This window comes from Macadamia integrifolia, chromosome 9 (assembly GCF_013358625.1).
Source record: "Macadamia integrifolia cultivar HAES 741 chromosome 9, SCU_Mint_v3, whole genome shotgun sequence".
Taxonomy (NCBI): domain Eukaryota; kingdom Viridiplantae; phylum Streptophyta; class Magnoliopsida; order Proteales; family Proteaceae; genus Macadamia; species Macadamia integrifolia.
Genome location: NC_056565.1, coordinates 25,856,707 through 25,874,094, shown reverse-complemented (window position 1 = coordinate 25,874,094; position 17,388 = coordinate 25,856,707). Strand labels below are relative to the sequence as shown.

At 48.4% G+C, this 17,388-nt stretch overlaps 2 non-coding genes across 2 annotated transcripts in view; both read left to right on the top strand.

Annotated features, from left to right (window-relative positions):
- Positions 1-16,482: 16,482 nt before the first annotated feature.
- Positions 16,483-16,638, top strand: LOC122090428. The gene has a single exon (XR_006143647.1). It is a non-coding gene; the product is annotated as a 5.8S ribosomal RNA (ribosomal RNA).
- A 169-nt stretch (positions 16,639-16,807) lies between these two features.
- The window catches only part of LOC122090396, a 3,306-nt gene continuing 2,725 nt past the window's right edge, over positions 16,808-17,388 (top strand). Inside the window, exon 1 of the ribosomal RNA XR_006143621.1 lies at positions 16,808-17,388. This exon is cut by the window's right edge and continues 2,725 nt beyond it. This is a non-coding gene — a ribosomal RNA (28S ribosomal RNA).

The window sequence follows — 17,388 nt, the reverse complement described above, 5'->3', positions numbered from 1 at the left end:
CTTCCCATCATTTTCCCCTTTTCTTTCCCCCCACACCCTCCTGAGGCTAGGATTGTCCATGCCTAGCCCCAGGTATGCCCCTAAGTGATACCCCAACGGTTGCCTGAGTATGGTTATGCGTGTTGCCCAAGTGAAGTGTGCCTATGCATGCACATTGAGTGCCACTAAGTGTACACATTGTCATGACCAGCCCAACAAAGGCCCATGGACTTATGCCCTTGGGCTAAGTAAGGTCCAAGTTCTAGAGTTTCCTACAAAGGTGTAGCAACTCTAGTTAATTTTATTGTAGATATTTCTAGAAGATATTTCTAGGAGGTATTTTGTGAGGGATTTCTAGAGTTCTCCACTAAGGAGGTGGGAAGCTTCTAGTTTCCTCCGTGACCATTGGATGGAGGACGTTTGTAAATATCTTAGCCATCCATTGTAACTTGGCCTACAAATGGGTGTTGCCTCATTTGGCAAAGACACTCATCAAGGACCAACCAAGAGTGTTCAACCAAGCAAGTGAGTTCTCAAGCCTTGTACTCAACAGCTCTCTAGTGCAATACAAGTTCATTCTTCTCGAACTCACTCTAGTGTTCACTTCTTCTCTTCGCAAGTCCCTTAAGGAGGGTGATTTGGTCGACTTAGTGCTAGTGGGAGTGCTAAGAGCCGGCGTGGTTTCTTAGAAAGGTCTAAGGCCGTGATAGTGACAACATGCTCTTGAATGGCCCAAGTGTGTGCCTACGCATGCCCCCAAGTGTTGACTACGTGTGCCCACGTGTACACAGTGAATGGCCGCATAACACTCCAAGTGTTGACTACATGTGCACAATGAATGGCCCTAGTGTTCGCTAACTGTGCCCATGCATGCCCACAACTGTTGCCTAAGTGTGCACCCAAGTGTGCCTGTGCATGCTCTTGAATGCGCCAAGTGTCGCCTTAAATATGCCTATACGTGCCCGCAAGTGTTGAATAAGTGTGTCTACGCGTGCACCCAAGTGTAGCCCAAGTGTCGCCTAATTGTGCTCTTGAATGCCACAAGTGTGCACATATACGTGCCCATGACAATGCCTACGGATGCCCCCCTAAGGGTGCCTAAGTGCATATGAAGGCAGTGCACAAGGCGGCAGTACCGCACGCAGGGCCGCACAATGTGCGTGCATGGTTTGAGGCATGGCTGCACTACCGTGCGGAAGGCAGCTATCATGGACGCACAAGGTGTAGGCATCGCTGCTGGCAAGGTTGCACTAGCGCGCGCAAGGCTACTAGCGTCGAGGCAGGCTATCGTGCACATGGATGCGGGCATGGCTGCAATACCGCACACATGGTTGCACGCAACCTTGGGCACGGTTGCAGGTAAGGCTCCACTATCACGAGCAGGGGTGCAGGCTACCGCGCACACATGGCTGCGGGCAAGAATGCACACCACGCGTAAGGTGGCAGGCAACAACGCACATTGCTGCGGGAAAGGGTGCTCAACCGCACACAAGGTGGTAGGCATGACCGCACATGGCTGCGACCACGGCTGCACAAGCCTCACATATGGTTTCGCACGAAAGTTTGCAGGCATGGCGCACATGACACGTAGATGGTTGATTAGCCGCGCCCAAGGTTACGTTCCACAGCGCACATACCGCGCGTTTGGCTGCACTAACGGGCGCAAGGTTGCTGGCATGGCCGCACATGCCGCGCCCCTAGCTGCCCTACCACTCGCAAGGTTACGTGCATTGCTCCACACCGCCACCCAGGTGGAATGCATGGCTGCATGTGCCACGCCCATCGCTGCCTCGCCGCGCGCTTGGTTTCGGGATTTGCCGGAAGTGCCACGCACGAGGTTGCAGGCACAGCTGCACCGCTGCACGCAAGGTTTCATTGCTTGGTCACACATGCATCACCCTTGGCTGCACTACCGCACATAAGTTCACTGGCATGGCCTCCCATGCGTCGATCATGATGGCTGGTATGGCCGCACATACCATGGGCATTTCAGCACATGGCGTGCGAAAGGTTGCACGCATTCTTGCACTTCTGTGCCCACATCTGCAGTCCATCGTGCACATAGCTACATGCACTTGGCTCACACATGGGTGCTGCCATGGTCCCCATGGCCCATGCAACAGAGGCTCCTTTAAAGCCTTCGGCTGCACACGAGGCACCGACTGCAGCACACGCCAAGGCCATGCCCGCACAACATAGTTTGGGTCTTTAAATCATGTTGTGTAAAACATCCCTTTGGGTTAGAAAAGCCTTGCAATTGGCTATTTGGCTCCCAAAATACAATCATTTTCACTTAAACCCCGCATTTCCATTTTTTTGGGTATTTTTCGTAATGTTTCAATCATAAAATATTAAAAAATAACAAAATATGTTGGAATAGTCCAATATTTTTTCAGAACATTCTATCAACTTTTGGAAGACATCAAAAATTTAATTTTTAGAAAATACATAAAAATGAATTTTTCATAGTTTTTTGAATTTAATATGTTTTTTAATATTAAAAAATTAATAAAAAATAAATATTTATCAAAAAACTATGATTTTAAGATGAAAATAATCTTTGGATTTTTCCTTAATTTCATACAAAGTTTCATTTGATTTGGATATTTGAAGCTAAAAAAATAGATCGGTATATTTTGGGGGGGGGATCATGTCTCCTTCTGGAAAGGGGCAAAGAACATAAGAGCTACCTTGAGGGAGGGGGTGCCACTCCCTAGGTGATTTTCATGGGGCCGCATAGAGGGGCAATAGACAATGGGCGGGCATGGTAGGAAAACCCAAAAGACCCATGGCATGGGAAAAAATGTGAAATGGCACGTGGGTTTCGATGAGTTGGCCCTTGGTGTGCAACGAGGCTGGCCACTATGTGCAACTTGACGCGCATGGCTGCCTGCCTTGCATACCATGACCCCACAATTGCTGTAACATGTGCTATTCATGGCACAACATACCCAACGAAGGTGCACGTGCTTGCGAATGGTCAGACCTTCTGTCGCACAACGCTGCCCCTTCTTCCGCACAGTGTTTCCTACCACTGTGGGTTGCTGGGCGCACATGGATGCCTACCATGCGCAGCCATGCCCCCACTTTTGCTGCCACATGTGCCCGTCAATGCATAGCATATCCAAAGAAGGTGTGGCGTGTGAAAACATGTACATGGCACGTCCGTCCCGACAGTCATCCCCTCTGTCGCAAACAGTTGCTTGCCATTGTGTGCTGCTGGGCGCGCATGGCTGCCTACCTTGCGCTGCAGTGCCTCCACATCTTCCACCAAATGCATCTGTCACCGTACAACATGCCCAAGAGTGGCATCGCCTGTGCAAAACACCTGCATGGTATGTCGATTTCGAAGATTTGGCCCTTGGTGTGCGTTGCGCCTGCCATGACGTGCTGCTTGGTCCTCGTGGTGCCTACTATATACCGCTATGCCTTAACAGCTGTTGCCTCCTGCACTCATAGCTGCAAAGAAAGCCCAACAAAGGCTTGGCATGTATGTGAAAACAAGTACATGGCTCGTCTGTCTAGATGGTCAGCCCATCTGCCGCACACCACTACCTGCAACTGTGTGCTGCTGGGTGCCCATGGCTCCCTACCTTCCGTTGCCATGCCCCCACAGTTGCTGACACATGTGTCCGTAGTTGCACAACAGTTTCCAGAGAGGCATAGCATTTGAAAACTAGTAAATGGCCAATGCGTCCCGATGTTCAGCCCCTCTGCCGCACATCATTGCCTACCACCCTGAGCTATTGGGTGTGCAAAGGTTCCTGCCTTGTGCTGCCATCCCCACAGCTACTTCCAGATGGATCGATGTGGATTATGGTGGCATCCCAAGCCCAGGTTATCACGTTATGCCTGAGGAGATGTCGTTGCAGTGATCATGGTAGGCAATGTGCATCTCGTTGGCGTGCCTATTGGCGACTGCATGCTCCAGTGTACCGCGCGGAAGGCAGCTGGCATGGACGCATAAAGTGTAGGCATCGCTGTGGGTAAGGTTGCACTAGCCGCGTAAGGCTGTTGGCGTCGAGGTAGCCTACCATGCACATAGATGCGGGCATGGCTGTAATACCGCACACATGGTTGCATGCAACCTCGGGCACGGTTCTGAGTAAGGCTCCACTATCGCGAGCAGGGGTGTCGGCTACCGTGCGCACATGGGTGGGGGCAAGGGTGCACACCACACGTAAGGTGGCAGGCAACAATGTCCATTGCTGTGGGAAAGGGTGCTCAACCGCACGCAAGGTGGTAGGCACGGCCGCACATGACAGCGGGCAATGGTGCAGGCAGCACGCTCTGGGATGCTCCCTGTGTAATATTTCCACGCACATGGCTGCGACCACGGTTGCACAAGCCTCGCACATGGTTTGAAGCATAGCCGCACATGCTGCATGAAAGTTTTCAGGCATGGCGCACATGACACGCAGATGGCTGCACAACCGCGCCCAAGGTTACGTTCCACGCCAGACATGCCGCACGTTTGGCTGCACTAAAGGGCACAAGGTTGCTGGCATTGCTACACATACCGTGCCCCTGGCTGCCCTACCACTCGTAAGGTTGTGTGCGTTGCTCCACACCGTCCCCCAGGTCACATGCATGGCTGCATGTGCCACACCCATCGCTGCCTTGCCGTGCGCTTGGTTTCGGGATTTGCCAGAAATGCCACGCATGAGGTTGCAGGCTCGGCTGCACTGCCGCACACAAGGTTGCATTACGTGGTTGCACATGCATCGCCCATGGCTGTACTACCGCATGCAAGTTCGCTGGCATGGCCTCCCATGCATCGATCATGATGGCTGGCATGGCCGCACATACCACAGGCATTTCAGCAAATGGTGTGCGCAAGGTTGCACGTATTGCTGCACTTCCGTGCCCACGTCTGCAGTCCACCATGCACATAGTCGCACGCATATGGCTCATACATGGGTGCTGCCGTGGTCCCCATGGCCCATGCAATAGAGGCACCTTTGCGGCCTTCAGTTGGACACGAGGCACTGACTGCTGCACACGCCAAGGCCATGCCCGAACAACAGAGTTTGGGTCTTTAAATCAAGTTGTGCAAAACATCCCTTTGGGTTAGAAAAGCCTTGCAATTGGCTATTTGGCACCCAAAGTACAATCATTTTCACTTAAACCCCGCATTTCCATTTCTTTGGGTATTTTTCGTAATGTTTCAGTCATAAAATATTAAAAAATATCAAAATATGTTGGAATGGTCCAATATTTTTTAGAACATTCTATCAACCTTTGGAAGACATCCAAAATTTAGTTTTCAGAATAATACATTAAAATTAATTTTTCACAGTTTTTTAAATTTAATATATTTTTTAATATTAAAAAATTAATAAAAAAATAAATATTTATCAGAAAACTATGATTTTTATATGAAAATAATCTTTGGATTTTTTTTTTAATTTCATATCAAGTTTCATTTGATTTGGATATTTGAAGCTCAAAAAATAGACCGGTATATTTTTGGGGGGGTCATGTCTCCTTCTGGAAAGGGGCAAAGAACATAAGAGCTACCTTGAGGGAGGGGGGTGCCACTCCCTAGGTGGTTTTCGAGGAGCCACACAGAGAGGCAGCAGACAATGGGTGGGCATGGTAGGCAAACCCAAAAGACCCATGGCATGGGAAAAAAAGTGAAATGGCACGTGGGTTTTGATGAGTTGGCCCTTGGTGTGAGACGAGGCCTGCCATTGCGTGCGGCGGGATGCGCATGGTGGCCTGCCTTGCACACCATGAGCCCAAAGCTGCTGTAACATGTGCCAGTTGTGACACAGCATGCCCAACGATGGTGCACGTGTTTACGAATGGTCAACCCTTCTGTCGCATAATGCAACCCCCTTTTGTCGCAGAGTGTTGCCTGCCACCGTGGGTAGCTGGGTGCACATGAATGCCTACCATGCGCTGCCACTTCACCACGCCACCACTTCGGCTGCCACATGTGCCCGTTGACACACAACATTTCCAAGGAAGGAGTGGCGTGTGAAAACATGTACATGGCGTGTCCGTCCCGATAGTCATCCCCTCTGCCACACATAGTTGCTCGCCATTGTGTGTTGCTGGGCATGCATGGTTGCCTGCCTTGCGCTGCAGTGCCTCCACCTCTTCGGCCACATGCATCTGTCGCCATACAGCATGCCTAAGAGTGTCATCGCCTGTGTAAAACACCTACACAGTATGTTAGTTTCGAAGATTTGGCCCTTGGTGTTCATTGCGCCTGCCAAGGCATGCTGGTTAGCCCTCGTGATTGCCTAATATATACAGCTATGCCTCGATGGCTGTTGCCTCCTGCACTCGTAGCTGCAGATAAAGCCTAACAAATACTTGGCATGTATGTGAAAACAAGTACATAGCTCGTCTGTCCAGATGGTCAGCCCATCTGCCACACACCACTGCCTGCAACCGTGCACTGCTGATGCCCATTGCTCCCTACCTTACGATGCCATACCCCCACAGTTGCTAACACGTGTCTGTAGATGCACAGCAGTTTCCAGAGAAGCATGGCATTTGAAAACATGTAAATGGCCAATGCATCCCGATGTTCAGCCCCTCTGCCACACACCGTTGCCTGCCACCCTGGGCTGTTGGGTGCGCAAGGGTTCCTGCCTTGTGCTTCCGTGCCCCCACAGCTACTGTCAGATGCACCTGTAGCTGTATGGTATGCCCAAGATAGGCCTGGCATGTGAAAATCACCATCAAGGCACGTTGGTTCAGATGATTGCCTTTGATATGCGCTATGGCCTGCTATAGAGTGTTGTTGGGCGTGCATAGCTCCCTACATAGCTGCTGCCACATATGTCGGTAGCCACACAGCATACCCAAGAGTTGCATGGCATTTGAAGGACATCAACATGGCATGGTGGCCTAGATGATTAGCCCCTTGTTTTGCACCTTGGCCGGCCAATACGTGCTGGTGGGTTTGCATGGCTACCTGCACATTGCACCTACACCCTCATCGTGACCTACTACCACTTTTGCTAGTTTTTGTACGGCATGCCCAAGGGATTCATGGCATGTGAAAAACATAGAAATGACACGTTGGCCCCATTGATTAATCCCATCTAGGCACCGTGGCAGTTTGACATGCTTTGCTTCCTGCCATGTGCAGTTGTGCTAGTGCCACTTTTAGCGAGTGTGGTTATAGTCACGCATTTCCACCCCTCTTTGCTCTTTGGCTTGTCGTCATATGTAGGTCATGGTGCAAGGGGTAGGGTGTTGTAAACATTTGACGAAATCTTTGGTCAAGTCAATATGCACAATAAAAATTTGGTTGGTCCCTCCCCCCCATCCCATTGTTTTTTGTTTTTTTAAATTGCACTATCGTGGTTTTGTTGCTTGCAAGGGTTTTTTCATGGTTGGTTTTGTGGCCTATGCTATTTGGAGAAGTGCATTTCTTAGTCGTGCCTAGGTGTGGAGGTGCTTGTATGCCTTTTTGCGGCCAATATTATAATACGACATTAACGTGGGTCTCTGGAGAATATAAGTTGCAAGCTTGCAGGTGGTGGTAGATCATCAGTCCCTCCCCCCTTGCTTTTTAAAAAAATTTCCATTCTTGTGGGTATGTTGCTTGCAAGAGTTCTGGCATGCTCGGTTTTGTGGCCTTCGGTATTTGGAGGAATGCATTTCTAAGTCGTGCCTAGGTGCAGAGGTGTTTGCATGCTTCCTGCCGCAAGTGTTATAATGCGACATTAATGTGGGTCTCTGGAGAACATAGGTTTGCAAGCTTGCAGGTGGAGACAGATCACGAGTCCCTCCCCCTTCCCCCCCTCCAAACTTTTGTTTTTAAAAAGAAAATTGCATTCTTGTGGGTTTGTTGCTTGCAAGAGTTTTCTCATGCTCGGTTTTGTGGCCTTATGGTATTCGGAGAAATGCGTTTTTAAGTCGTGCCTAGGTGTGGAGGTGTTTGCATGCCATCTGCCAGAAGTGTTATAATACGGCATTAACGTGGGTCTCTTATGAACATAGGTTGCAAGCTTGCAAGTGGAGACAAATCACATGTCCCTTCCCCCCTCCCCTTGTTCATTTAAAAAATTTGCATTATCGTGGGTTTGTTGCATGGGAGAGCTTTCTCATACTCGGTCTTGTGGCCTTTGCTATTTGGCGAATCACGTTTCTAAGTCATGCTTAGGTGCGGAGGTGTTTGCATGGCTCCTGCCGCAAGTGTTATAATACGACATTAATGCGGGTCTCTGGAGAACGTAGGTTGCAAGCTTGTAGGTGGAGATAGATCTCGAGTCCTTCCACCCCTGTTGATTATTGAGATTTTCGTGCTTAGCGGGGCTATTGATTTTTTTTCTACCAAATCCTTATTACGTTGTAGTAGGTTTGGTGGTGGATTATGTCGGTAGTGGACACAATGCACGTGAGTGGCTATTGTTTTTCTTGTGGTTATGGGCTCTTTGCTTGTGTATTGAACCACTATGCATAGATATCTCTATGGGTCGCGATGGGTCGAAAGTGTCTTTGTCAAGAGAAGGAAAATTGTTCCTGTGTTGCTTACCTGGTTGGATGGAAAGATGCTGCCCCTTCACTCTCATTTCATCCCTCTTGCTTGCCCTTGTGGTTGGTGTGAGGTGGCTTGGTATACGATGCATATGTCCACTTTCTTTGTGTCAGTGGTGCACATGCACTCTTTGTGCTCTAGGATGCGGGACATTTTGTGGGGCAAGGTGGATGTGTGTGTGTATCCTCTTGAATCCTTTGGTTGCGCCTCGTTGCACAAGAATGATAGACTGCCATTAATGTATGGAGCAGCATCACCCAATGCATAATTGGGGAGGCATCGAGAAGGAAAGTTACCTGGTTGATCTTGCCAGTAGTCATATGCTTATCTCAAAGATTAAGCCATGCATGTGTAAGAATGAACTAATTCAGACTGTGAAACTACGAATAGCTCTTTAAATCAGTTATAGTTTGTTTGATGGTATCTGCTACTCGGATAACTGTAGTAATTCTAGAGCTAATACGTCCACCGAACCCCGACTTTTGGAAGGGATGCATTTATTAGATAAAAGGTCAATGCGGGATCTACCCATTGCTCTGATGATTCGTGATAACTCGACGGATCGCATGGCCTTTGTGTCGATGATGCATCATTCAAATTTCTGCCCTATCAACTTTCGATGGTAGGATAGTGGCCTACTATGGTGGTGATGGGTGATGGAGAATTAGGGTTCGATTCTGGAGAGGGAGCCTGAGAAACGGCTACCACATCCAAGGAAGGCAGCAGGCCCACAAATTACCCAATCTTGACATGGGGAGGTTGACAATAAATAACAATACCGGGCTCTTCGAGTCTGGTAATTGGAATGACTACAACCTAAATCCCTTAACGAGGATCCATTGGAGGGCAAGTCTGGTGCCAGCAGCCGCGGTAATTCTAGCTCCAATAGCGTATATTTAAGTTGTTGCAGTTAAAAAGCTCGTAGTTGGACTTTGGGATGGGTCGATCGGTCAGCCTCACGGTGTGTACCGGTCATCTCGTCCCTTCTGTCGGTGATGCGCTCTTGGCCTTAATTGGCTGGGTCGTTCCTTCGGCGCCGTTACTTTGAAGAAATTAGAGTGCTCAAAGCAAGCATACTATCATAATCCACCAATTGAAGGCTCACCGGCCTAGCCCATTAAGCCTATGGACTTAGCCCATTGGGCTAAGTAAGGCCCAATTTCTAGAGAATTCTACCAAAGTGTGGAACTCTAGATATTTTGTAGTAGATCTTTTCTAGAAGATATTTGTAGAACCTATTTTAGGAGGTTACTAGAATCCTCCACTAAGGAGGTGGAAGTAATTGTTGGATGTAAGACACATGTACATATCCTAGCCATTCATTATAAGTTAGAGTGTCTATAAATAGAGGTGCCCTCATTTAGCCAAGGCACCAAGTATGTGAGTTCTCAAGCCTTGTACTCAAGAGTTCTTTTAGTGCAATACAAGTTCATTCTTCCCAAATTCACTCTTGTGTTCACTTCTTCTCTTCCCAAGTCCCTTAAGGAGTGTGGTTAGGCTGACTTAGTGCTAGTGGGAGTACTAAGTGCTGGTGCGGTTGCTTAGAAAGGTCTAAGGCCTTGACGGTTGTGGTATCAGAGCTTCGGTTGCGAGGGAGCTAAGCTTGTTGGATAAGCATTATGTCTAACCTTTCAGAGGTACACGACGTTGCAACATGTGAGCAGAACCTTGGAAGGGAGGGAAACCCCAACACTAGGAAGCAAAAGAGGAGCAAAGACAAGTCCGTAGATGTTGGTTGTGCTATGGAGTCTCGCTTAGCTCGGGTAGAGCTAGCAATGGGCGAGGTGAAGGGACGCCTCGATGTTGTAGAGAAAAGTGGGGAGGAGTTCGAAGGAAAGCTCAAGGAGGAGTACTCTCAACACCATGGCATATGACCAAAAGGAGGAGTTTGCATCCTTTAAGGCTCATGTGTGGGAGGACATTTCCACTGTCAAGGATCAAATGCGGGAGGCGTTGGCAATGATAGAAGCTTGTGTTGCTGAGGTACGTGAGGATTGGGCTTTATGTAAGAGGGCAGTGGTCGGGGGAGGTACTACCTCACAAGAAGTGCTAGGATGGAGGTGCCAAAGCCCAAGCCATTCCCTGGGAAGAGAGATGCATGGGAAATTGATAACTTTTTATGGCACATGGAGAGGTACTTCGAGGCAATAGCACTTAATGATGAGGCATCAAAGGTACGGACCGCTACTCTCTACCTCAACAATGATGCAACTCTATGGTGGCGTAGAAAGCATGCCGATGTAGAGAGAGGTATGTGCACCATAGACACTTGGGATGATTTCAAAACTGAGTTAAAGAAACACTTCTATCCTGAGAATGCCACCTTCTTGGCTAGAAAGAGCCTAAAAAGGCTTAAACACATAGGTTCTATTCGGGACTATATGAAGGAATTCTCTACCCTAATGCTCGAAGTTCCGAGAATGACTGAGGAGGAACTCCTATTCAACTTCATGGATGGCCTCCAAGGCTAGGCTACGCAAGAACTACAACGTCGTGGTGTGCAGGACCTTACCTCAGCCATCACAGCAGCAGAGTCATTAGTGGAGTTTAGGAGAGACGATAGTTCTAAGCCCAAAAAGGGCACTAATGGGAAAGGTGGGGGAGAGAAAGGGCCTAAGACATACCCTCCCAAGGAAGGTAGTAGTAAACCATCTTCAAACAAGGAGGGTAGGCCCAAGTAAGACAAAAGGGACAAGTTCATGCCCAAGGATAAGTGTTTCTTGTGTGATGGTCCCCATTGGGCTAGGGATTGCCCCAAGAGAAAGGCTCTCAATGCCCTACTCGAGGAGAAAGAAGACAATGAGGCACATATGGGGTCCCTACAATGACTAAGTGCCATCAAGGCTAAGACAGAGATCAAGGCCACAACCTCACAAAAAGGGCTAATGTACGTGGAGGTGCATGTCAAAGGTAAGCCCACTCATGCCATGATAGACACAGGTGCTACGCACAACTTCGTCTCAATAGAAGAGGCGAAGAGACTTGGACTTAAAGGGATCAAGGAGAGAGGATGGCTTAAGGCCGTCAACTCCCAAGCCTGTCCCATACATGGTGTTGCTCGAGGGGTCGAGTTAAACATCGGGACATGAAAGGGCACGGTTGACTTGTCGATAGAGCCCATGGATGATTTTCAAGTGGTGCTTGGCATGGATTTCTTACAAAGGGTTAAGGCCATACCCATGCCATTTATCAGCACGGTTTGCATTATGGAGGAAGGAGCTCCATGCATGGTCCCAACTGTACAAGGGACCAAGGACGGCCCAAAACTTCTTTCGGCTATACAGCTCGAGAAAGGAGTTAAGAAGGGGGAAACAACGTACTTGGTGGCACTATTAAAGCAGAAGGAAGATGGTCCTACTGAGATGCCGCCTAAGTCAATTGAGAAGGTTCTTAAAGAGTTCAAGGATGTGATGCCATTCGAGCTGCCCAAGAGGCTTCCACCTAGGAGGGAGGTGGATCATGCCATCGAGTTGGAGCCAGGTGCCAAGCCAACAACAATGGCACCTTATAGAATGTCGCTGCCAGAGTTGGAGGAGCTAAGGAAGCAACTCAAGGAGTTATTACTGGATGCAGGATTCATTCACCCTTCTAAAGCTCCCTACGGTGCCCCAGTTCTTTTTCAACGGAAGCATGATGGATCGCTTCGACTATGCATCGACTACAGGGCATTGAACAAGGTAACAATCAAGAATAAGTATCCCATTCCTTTGATAGCAGATCTATTTGATAGACTTGGTGGGACAAGGTACTTCACCAAGTTAGACTTACGAACGGGGTACTACCAAGTCCGCATCGCAGAAGGTGATGAGCCCAAGACAGCGTGCATGACTCGATATGGCTCATATGAGTTCTTGGTGATGTCCTTCGGACTCACGAATGCCCTGGCTACATTTTGCACCCTTATGAACAAAATCTTCCATCCCTACTTTGACAAGTTTGTAGTGGTGTACTTAGACAACATCGTTGTCTATAGCAACACATTGGAGGAGCACATGTAGCACTTGAAGATCATCTTCAAGGAACTAAGGGACAATCAACTCTATGTCAAGAAGGAGAAATGTGCAATTGCACAAGAGGAGGTGATGTTCCTTGGTCACAAGATTAAAGGTGGAACCTTACAAATTAATGAGAGCAAGGTGCGAGCTATCCAAGAATGGGAGGCACCAACTAAAGTAACTGGGCTAAGGTCTTTCCTTGGCTTAGTTAACTACTATCAGCAGTTTATTCATGGTTACTTAAGAAAGGCAGCTCCACTTACAGACTTTCTAAAGAAGAACCGACCATGGTTATGGTCGGATGCATGCAAAGAGGCCTTTGAGGACTTAAAGAAGGCTGTCATGGGGGAACCGGTGCTTACCCTACCCGACTATGGCAAGCCATTTGAGGTGCACACAGATGCATCTGACTTTGCTATCGGTGGGGTGTTGATGCAAGAAAGGCACCTCATTGCCTATGAGAGCCATAAGTTGAATGAGACAGAGCGGCGCTACACAGTCCATGAGAAGGAGATGACCACGGTGGTGCATTGCCTAAGGACGTGGCGACACTACCTACTTGGGTCACAATTTGTGGTGAAGACGGATAACGTTGCCACTAGCTACTTTCAAACCCAAAAGAAGTTGAGTCCTAAGAAAGCTAAATGGTAAGAATTTTTGGCAGAATTTGATTTCATCTTCAAGTACAAGCCAGGCAAGGCCAACGAGGTGGCCGATGCGCTTAGTAAGAAGGCGGAGTTAGCTTTCCTTAGCCAACCAGAGGGGGAACTTCTAGAGTTGATTATTGAGGGCCTCCAACATGATCCTATGGCAAAGATCTTACTTGCCCTTACGTGGGAGGGCGAGACACGAAGATTTTGGGAGCAAGGTGGCTTGCTCTATACCAAAAAGAGGAGACTCTACATGCCTAAGTGGAGTAACCTAGAGAGGAACCTCATTCATGAATACCATGACACTAAATGACCTGGCCACCCAGGACAAAGGCGCACGTGGGCATTGTTGGAAGCGGCTTACTATTGGCCTCAGATGCGGGGTGACATAAAGGCCTATGTGAGAACTTGTCTTGTATGCCAACAAGACAAGGTGGAGTAGCAACCACCCAGGGGACTACTAGAGCCACTTCCCATACCAGAAAGACCATGGGAGAGTGTCTCTATGGACTTCATCAGTGCCCTACCCCAGTCAGAAGGGTGTGGGTCAATAATGGTGGTGGTTGACTGATTTTCAAAATATGGCACATTTGTGGCAGCACCAAGGGATTGTACGGTAGGAGAAGTGGCAAGGCTATTTCTAAAGCATGTCGTCAAACATTAGTGTGTGCCACAATCCATAATAAGTGATCGAGACCCTCGCTACACAGGGAGGTTCTGGACAGAGCTATTTAAGTAGTTGGAATCGTCGCTACACTTCTCAACAAGCTTTCATCCCCAAACCGATGGGCAAACAGAGCGCATTAATAGCTTGTTGGAGCTTTACTTGAGACACTTCATGAGTGCTAACCAACATGGACAGGCCAAGTTGCTTGATATGGCTCAGTTCTCTTACAACCTCCAAAGAAGTGAGGCTATGAACCAAAGTCCATTCGAGATTGCCAAGGGACAACAACCCTTAACTCCAAACACGGTGATGACTGGCTACACAGGGAAGAGCCCTTCGGTATTTAAGGTTGCCAAGGAGTGGCAAGCAAAAGTAGATGTGGCTAAGTCATACTTAGACAAGGCCACTAAGAAGATGAAGAAATGGGCTGACAAAGGGAGGCGACCAGAAAATTTCAAGGTTGGGGATTTGGTACTCGTGAAGCTCCTACCTTAACAATCCAAGTCCCTAAGGTAGGTACACAAAGGGCTGGTACGTCGGTATGAAGGCCCGTTCGAGATCACCAAAAAGGTGGGCAAGGTACCCTATAAGGTGAGCCTACCTCATAAGCTCAAGATCCATCCGGTCTTTCATGCAAGCCTATTAAAGCCATACCATAGAGACAAGGAAGACCCAAGTCGTGGAGCCTCAACAAGAGCACCAATGGCTGTCACTACTTCCTGCGACAAGGAGGCTGAATACATGATCGCTAACCAAGTCATCCGGAGATGAGGAGTACCTCCTAAGAGGGAGTACTTAGTCAAGTGGAAGGGGCTACCAGAGTGCAAGGCAAGTTGGGAACCTGCCGACTCTTTATGGCAGTTCCAAGACCACATACAAAGGTTCTGCAAAGAAGATGCGATGAGGACATCGCCGACTAAGGTGGGGGAGAGTGTCACAATCGACCCATTAAAGGCCCACAGGCCTAGCCCATTAAGCCTATAGACTTAGCCCATTGGGCTAAGTAAGGCCCAATTTCTAGAGAATTCTACCAAAGTGTGGAACTCTAGATATTTTCTAGTAGATCTTTTCTAGAAGATATTTGTAGAAGCTATTTTAGGAGGTTACTAGAATCCTCCACTAAGGAGGTGGAAGTAACCGTTGGATGTAAAACACATGTACATATCCTAGCCATTCATTGTAAGTAGAAGTTCCTATAAATAGAGGTTTTCTCATTTAGCCAAGGCACCAAGTAACTAAGTTCTCAAGCCTTGTACTCAAGAGTTCTCTTAGTGCAATACAAGTTCATTCTTCCCAAACTCACTCTTCTATTCACTTCCTCTCTTCCCAAGTCCCTTAAGGAGTGTGGATAGGTTGACTTAGTGCTAGTGGGAGTACTAAGTGCCGGTTCAGTTGCTTAGAAAGGTCTAAGGCCGTGACACTACGCTCTGGATACATTAGCATGGGATAACATCATAGGATTTCGGTCCTATTGCGTTGGCCTTCAGGATCGGAGTAATGATTAACAGGGATAGTCGGGGGCATTCATATTTCATAGTCAGAGGTGAAATTCTTGGATTTATGAAAGACGAACCACTGCGAAAGCATTTGCCAAGGATGTTTTCATTAATCAAGAACGAAAGTTGGGGGCTCGAAGATGATCAGATACCGTCCTAGTCTCAACCATAAACGATGCCGACCAGGGATCGACGGATGTTGCTTTCAGGACTCCGCTGGCACCTTATGAGAAATCTAAGTTTTTGGGTTCCAGGGGGAGTATGGTCGCAAGGCTGAAACTTAAAGGAATTGACGGAAGGGCACCACCAGGAGTGGAGCCTATGGCTTAATTTGACTCAACATGGGGAAACTTACCAGGACAAGACATAGTAAGGATTGATAGACTGAGAGCTCTTTCTTGATTCTATGGGTGGTGGTGCATGGCCGTTCTTAGTTGGTGGAGTGATTTGTCTGGTTAATTCTGTTAACGAACGAGAACTCAACCTGCTAACTAGCTATATGGAGGTGACCCTCCACGACCAGCTTCTTAGAGGGACTATGGCCGTTTAGGCCACAGAAGTTTGAGGCAATAACAGGTCTATAATGCCCTTAGATGTTCTGGGCCGCACACGCGCTACACTGATGTATTCAACGAGTCTATAGCCTTAGCTGGTGGGCCCGGGTAATCTTTGAAAATTTCATCGTGATGGGGATAGATCATTGCAATTGTTGGTCTTCAACAAAGAATTCCTAGTAAGCACGAGTCATCAGCTAGTGTTGACTACGTCCCTGCCCTTTGTACACAGCACCTGTCACTCCTACCGATTGAATGGTCTGGTTAAATGTTCAGATTGTGATGACGTGGGTGGTTCACCACGGTCGACGTCGTGAGAAGTCCATTGAACCTTATCATTTAGAGGAAGGAGAAGTCGTAACAAGGTTTCCATAGGTGAACCTACGGAAGGATCTTTGTCGATACCTGCCCAATGAGACCCGTGAACATGTTACATTGCGCGATCAAGGAAGGGCGTGGGAGCGTGAGCTTTTTCCTTCCCAACCCTTGTAAAAGGTCGGCCTACGATCCTTCATAGCATTCGACCCAAACACAACCACCAGCGCAGTCTACGCCAAGGAACTCGCAACGGAAAGGACATGACATCATTGCACCTTTGGTGTGGTATGGTCATCCTAGATCCGAATCTTTATCTTAATGACTCTCGGCAATGGATATCTCAGCTCTTGCATCGATGAAGAACATAGCAAAATGCGATACTTGGGGTGAATTGCAGAATCCTATGAACCATTGAGTCTTTGAACATAAGTTGCGCCCTAGGCCATCAGGCTGAGGGCACACCTGCCTGGGCATCATGCATCATGTTGCCACACGTCCTTTACCCCTTGTCAAGGGCTCCTTGTGCGGCAAGCGTCACGATGAGTGGTGGGTCGAGCCACTTCGCCAGTGTTTGGACATTGTGCACGTGTTCTGCTCCCATTGGGCATTGGTGACCTTGATTGCCATTCGATGGCATTTCAACTGCGACCCCAGGTCAGGCGGGGCTACCTACTGAGTTTAAGCATATCAATAAGCGGAGGACAAGAAACTTACAAGGATTCCCTTAGTAACGGCTAGCGAACCGGGAAGAGCCCAGCTTGAGAACCAGGCGGATTTGTCGTTCGAATTGTAGTCTGTAGAAGCGTCCTCAGCGGCGAACCAAGCCCAAGTCCCCTGGAAGGGGGTGCCGGAGAGGGTGAGAGCTCCATCGTGTCTGAACCCTATCGCACCATGAGGCACTGTCGGAGAGTCGGGTTGTTTGGGAATGCAGCCCCAATTGGGCGGTAAATTTCATCCAAGGCTAAATATGGGCGAGAGACCGATTGAGAACAAGTACCGCCAGGGAAAGATGAAAAGGAATTTGAAAAGAGAGTCAAAGAGTGCTAGAAATTGTTAAGAGGGAAGCAGATGGGGGCTGACGGTGCGTCTCGGTCAGATGTGGAACGGTTAATAGCCGGTCCACCGCTCGACTCGAGCCGTGGACCGATGTGGATTACGGTGGCATCCCAAGCCTGGGTTATCGTGTTATTCCTGAGGAGATGTTGTTGCCATGATCATGGTAGGTA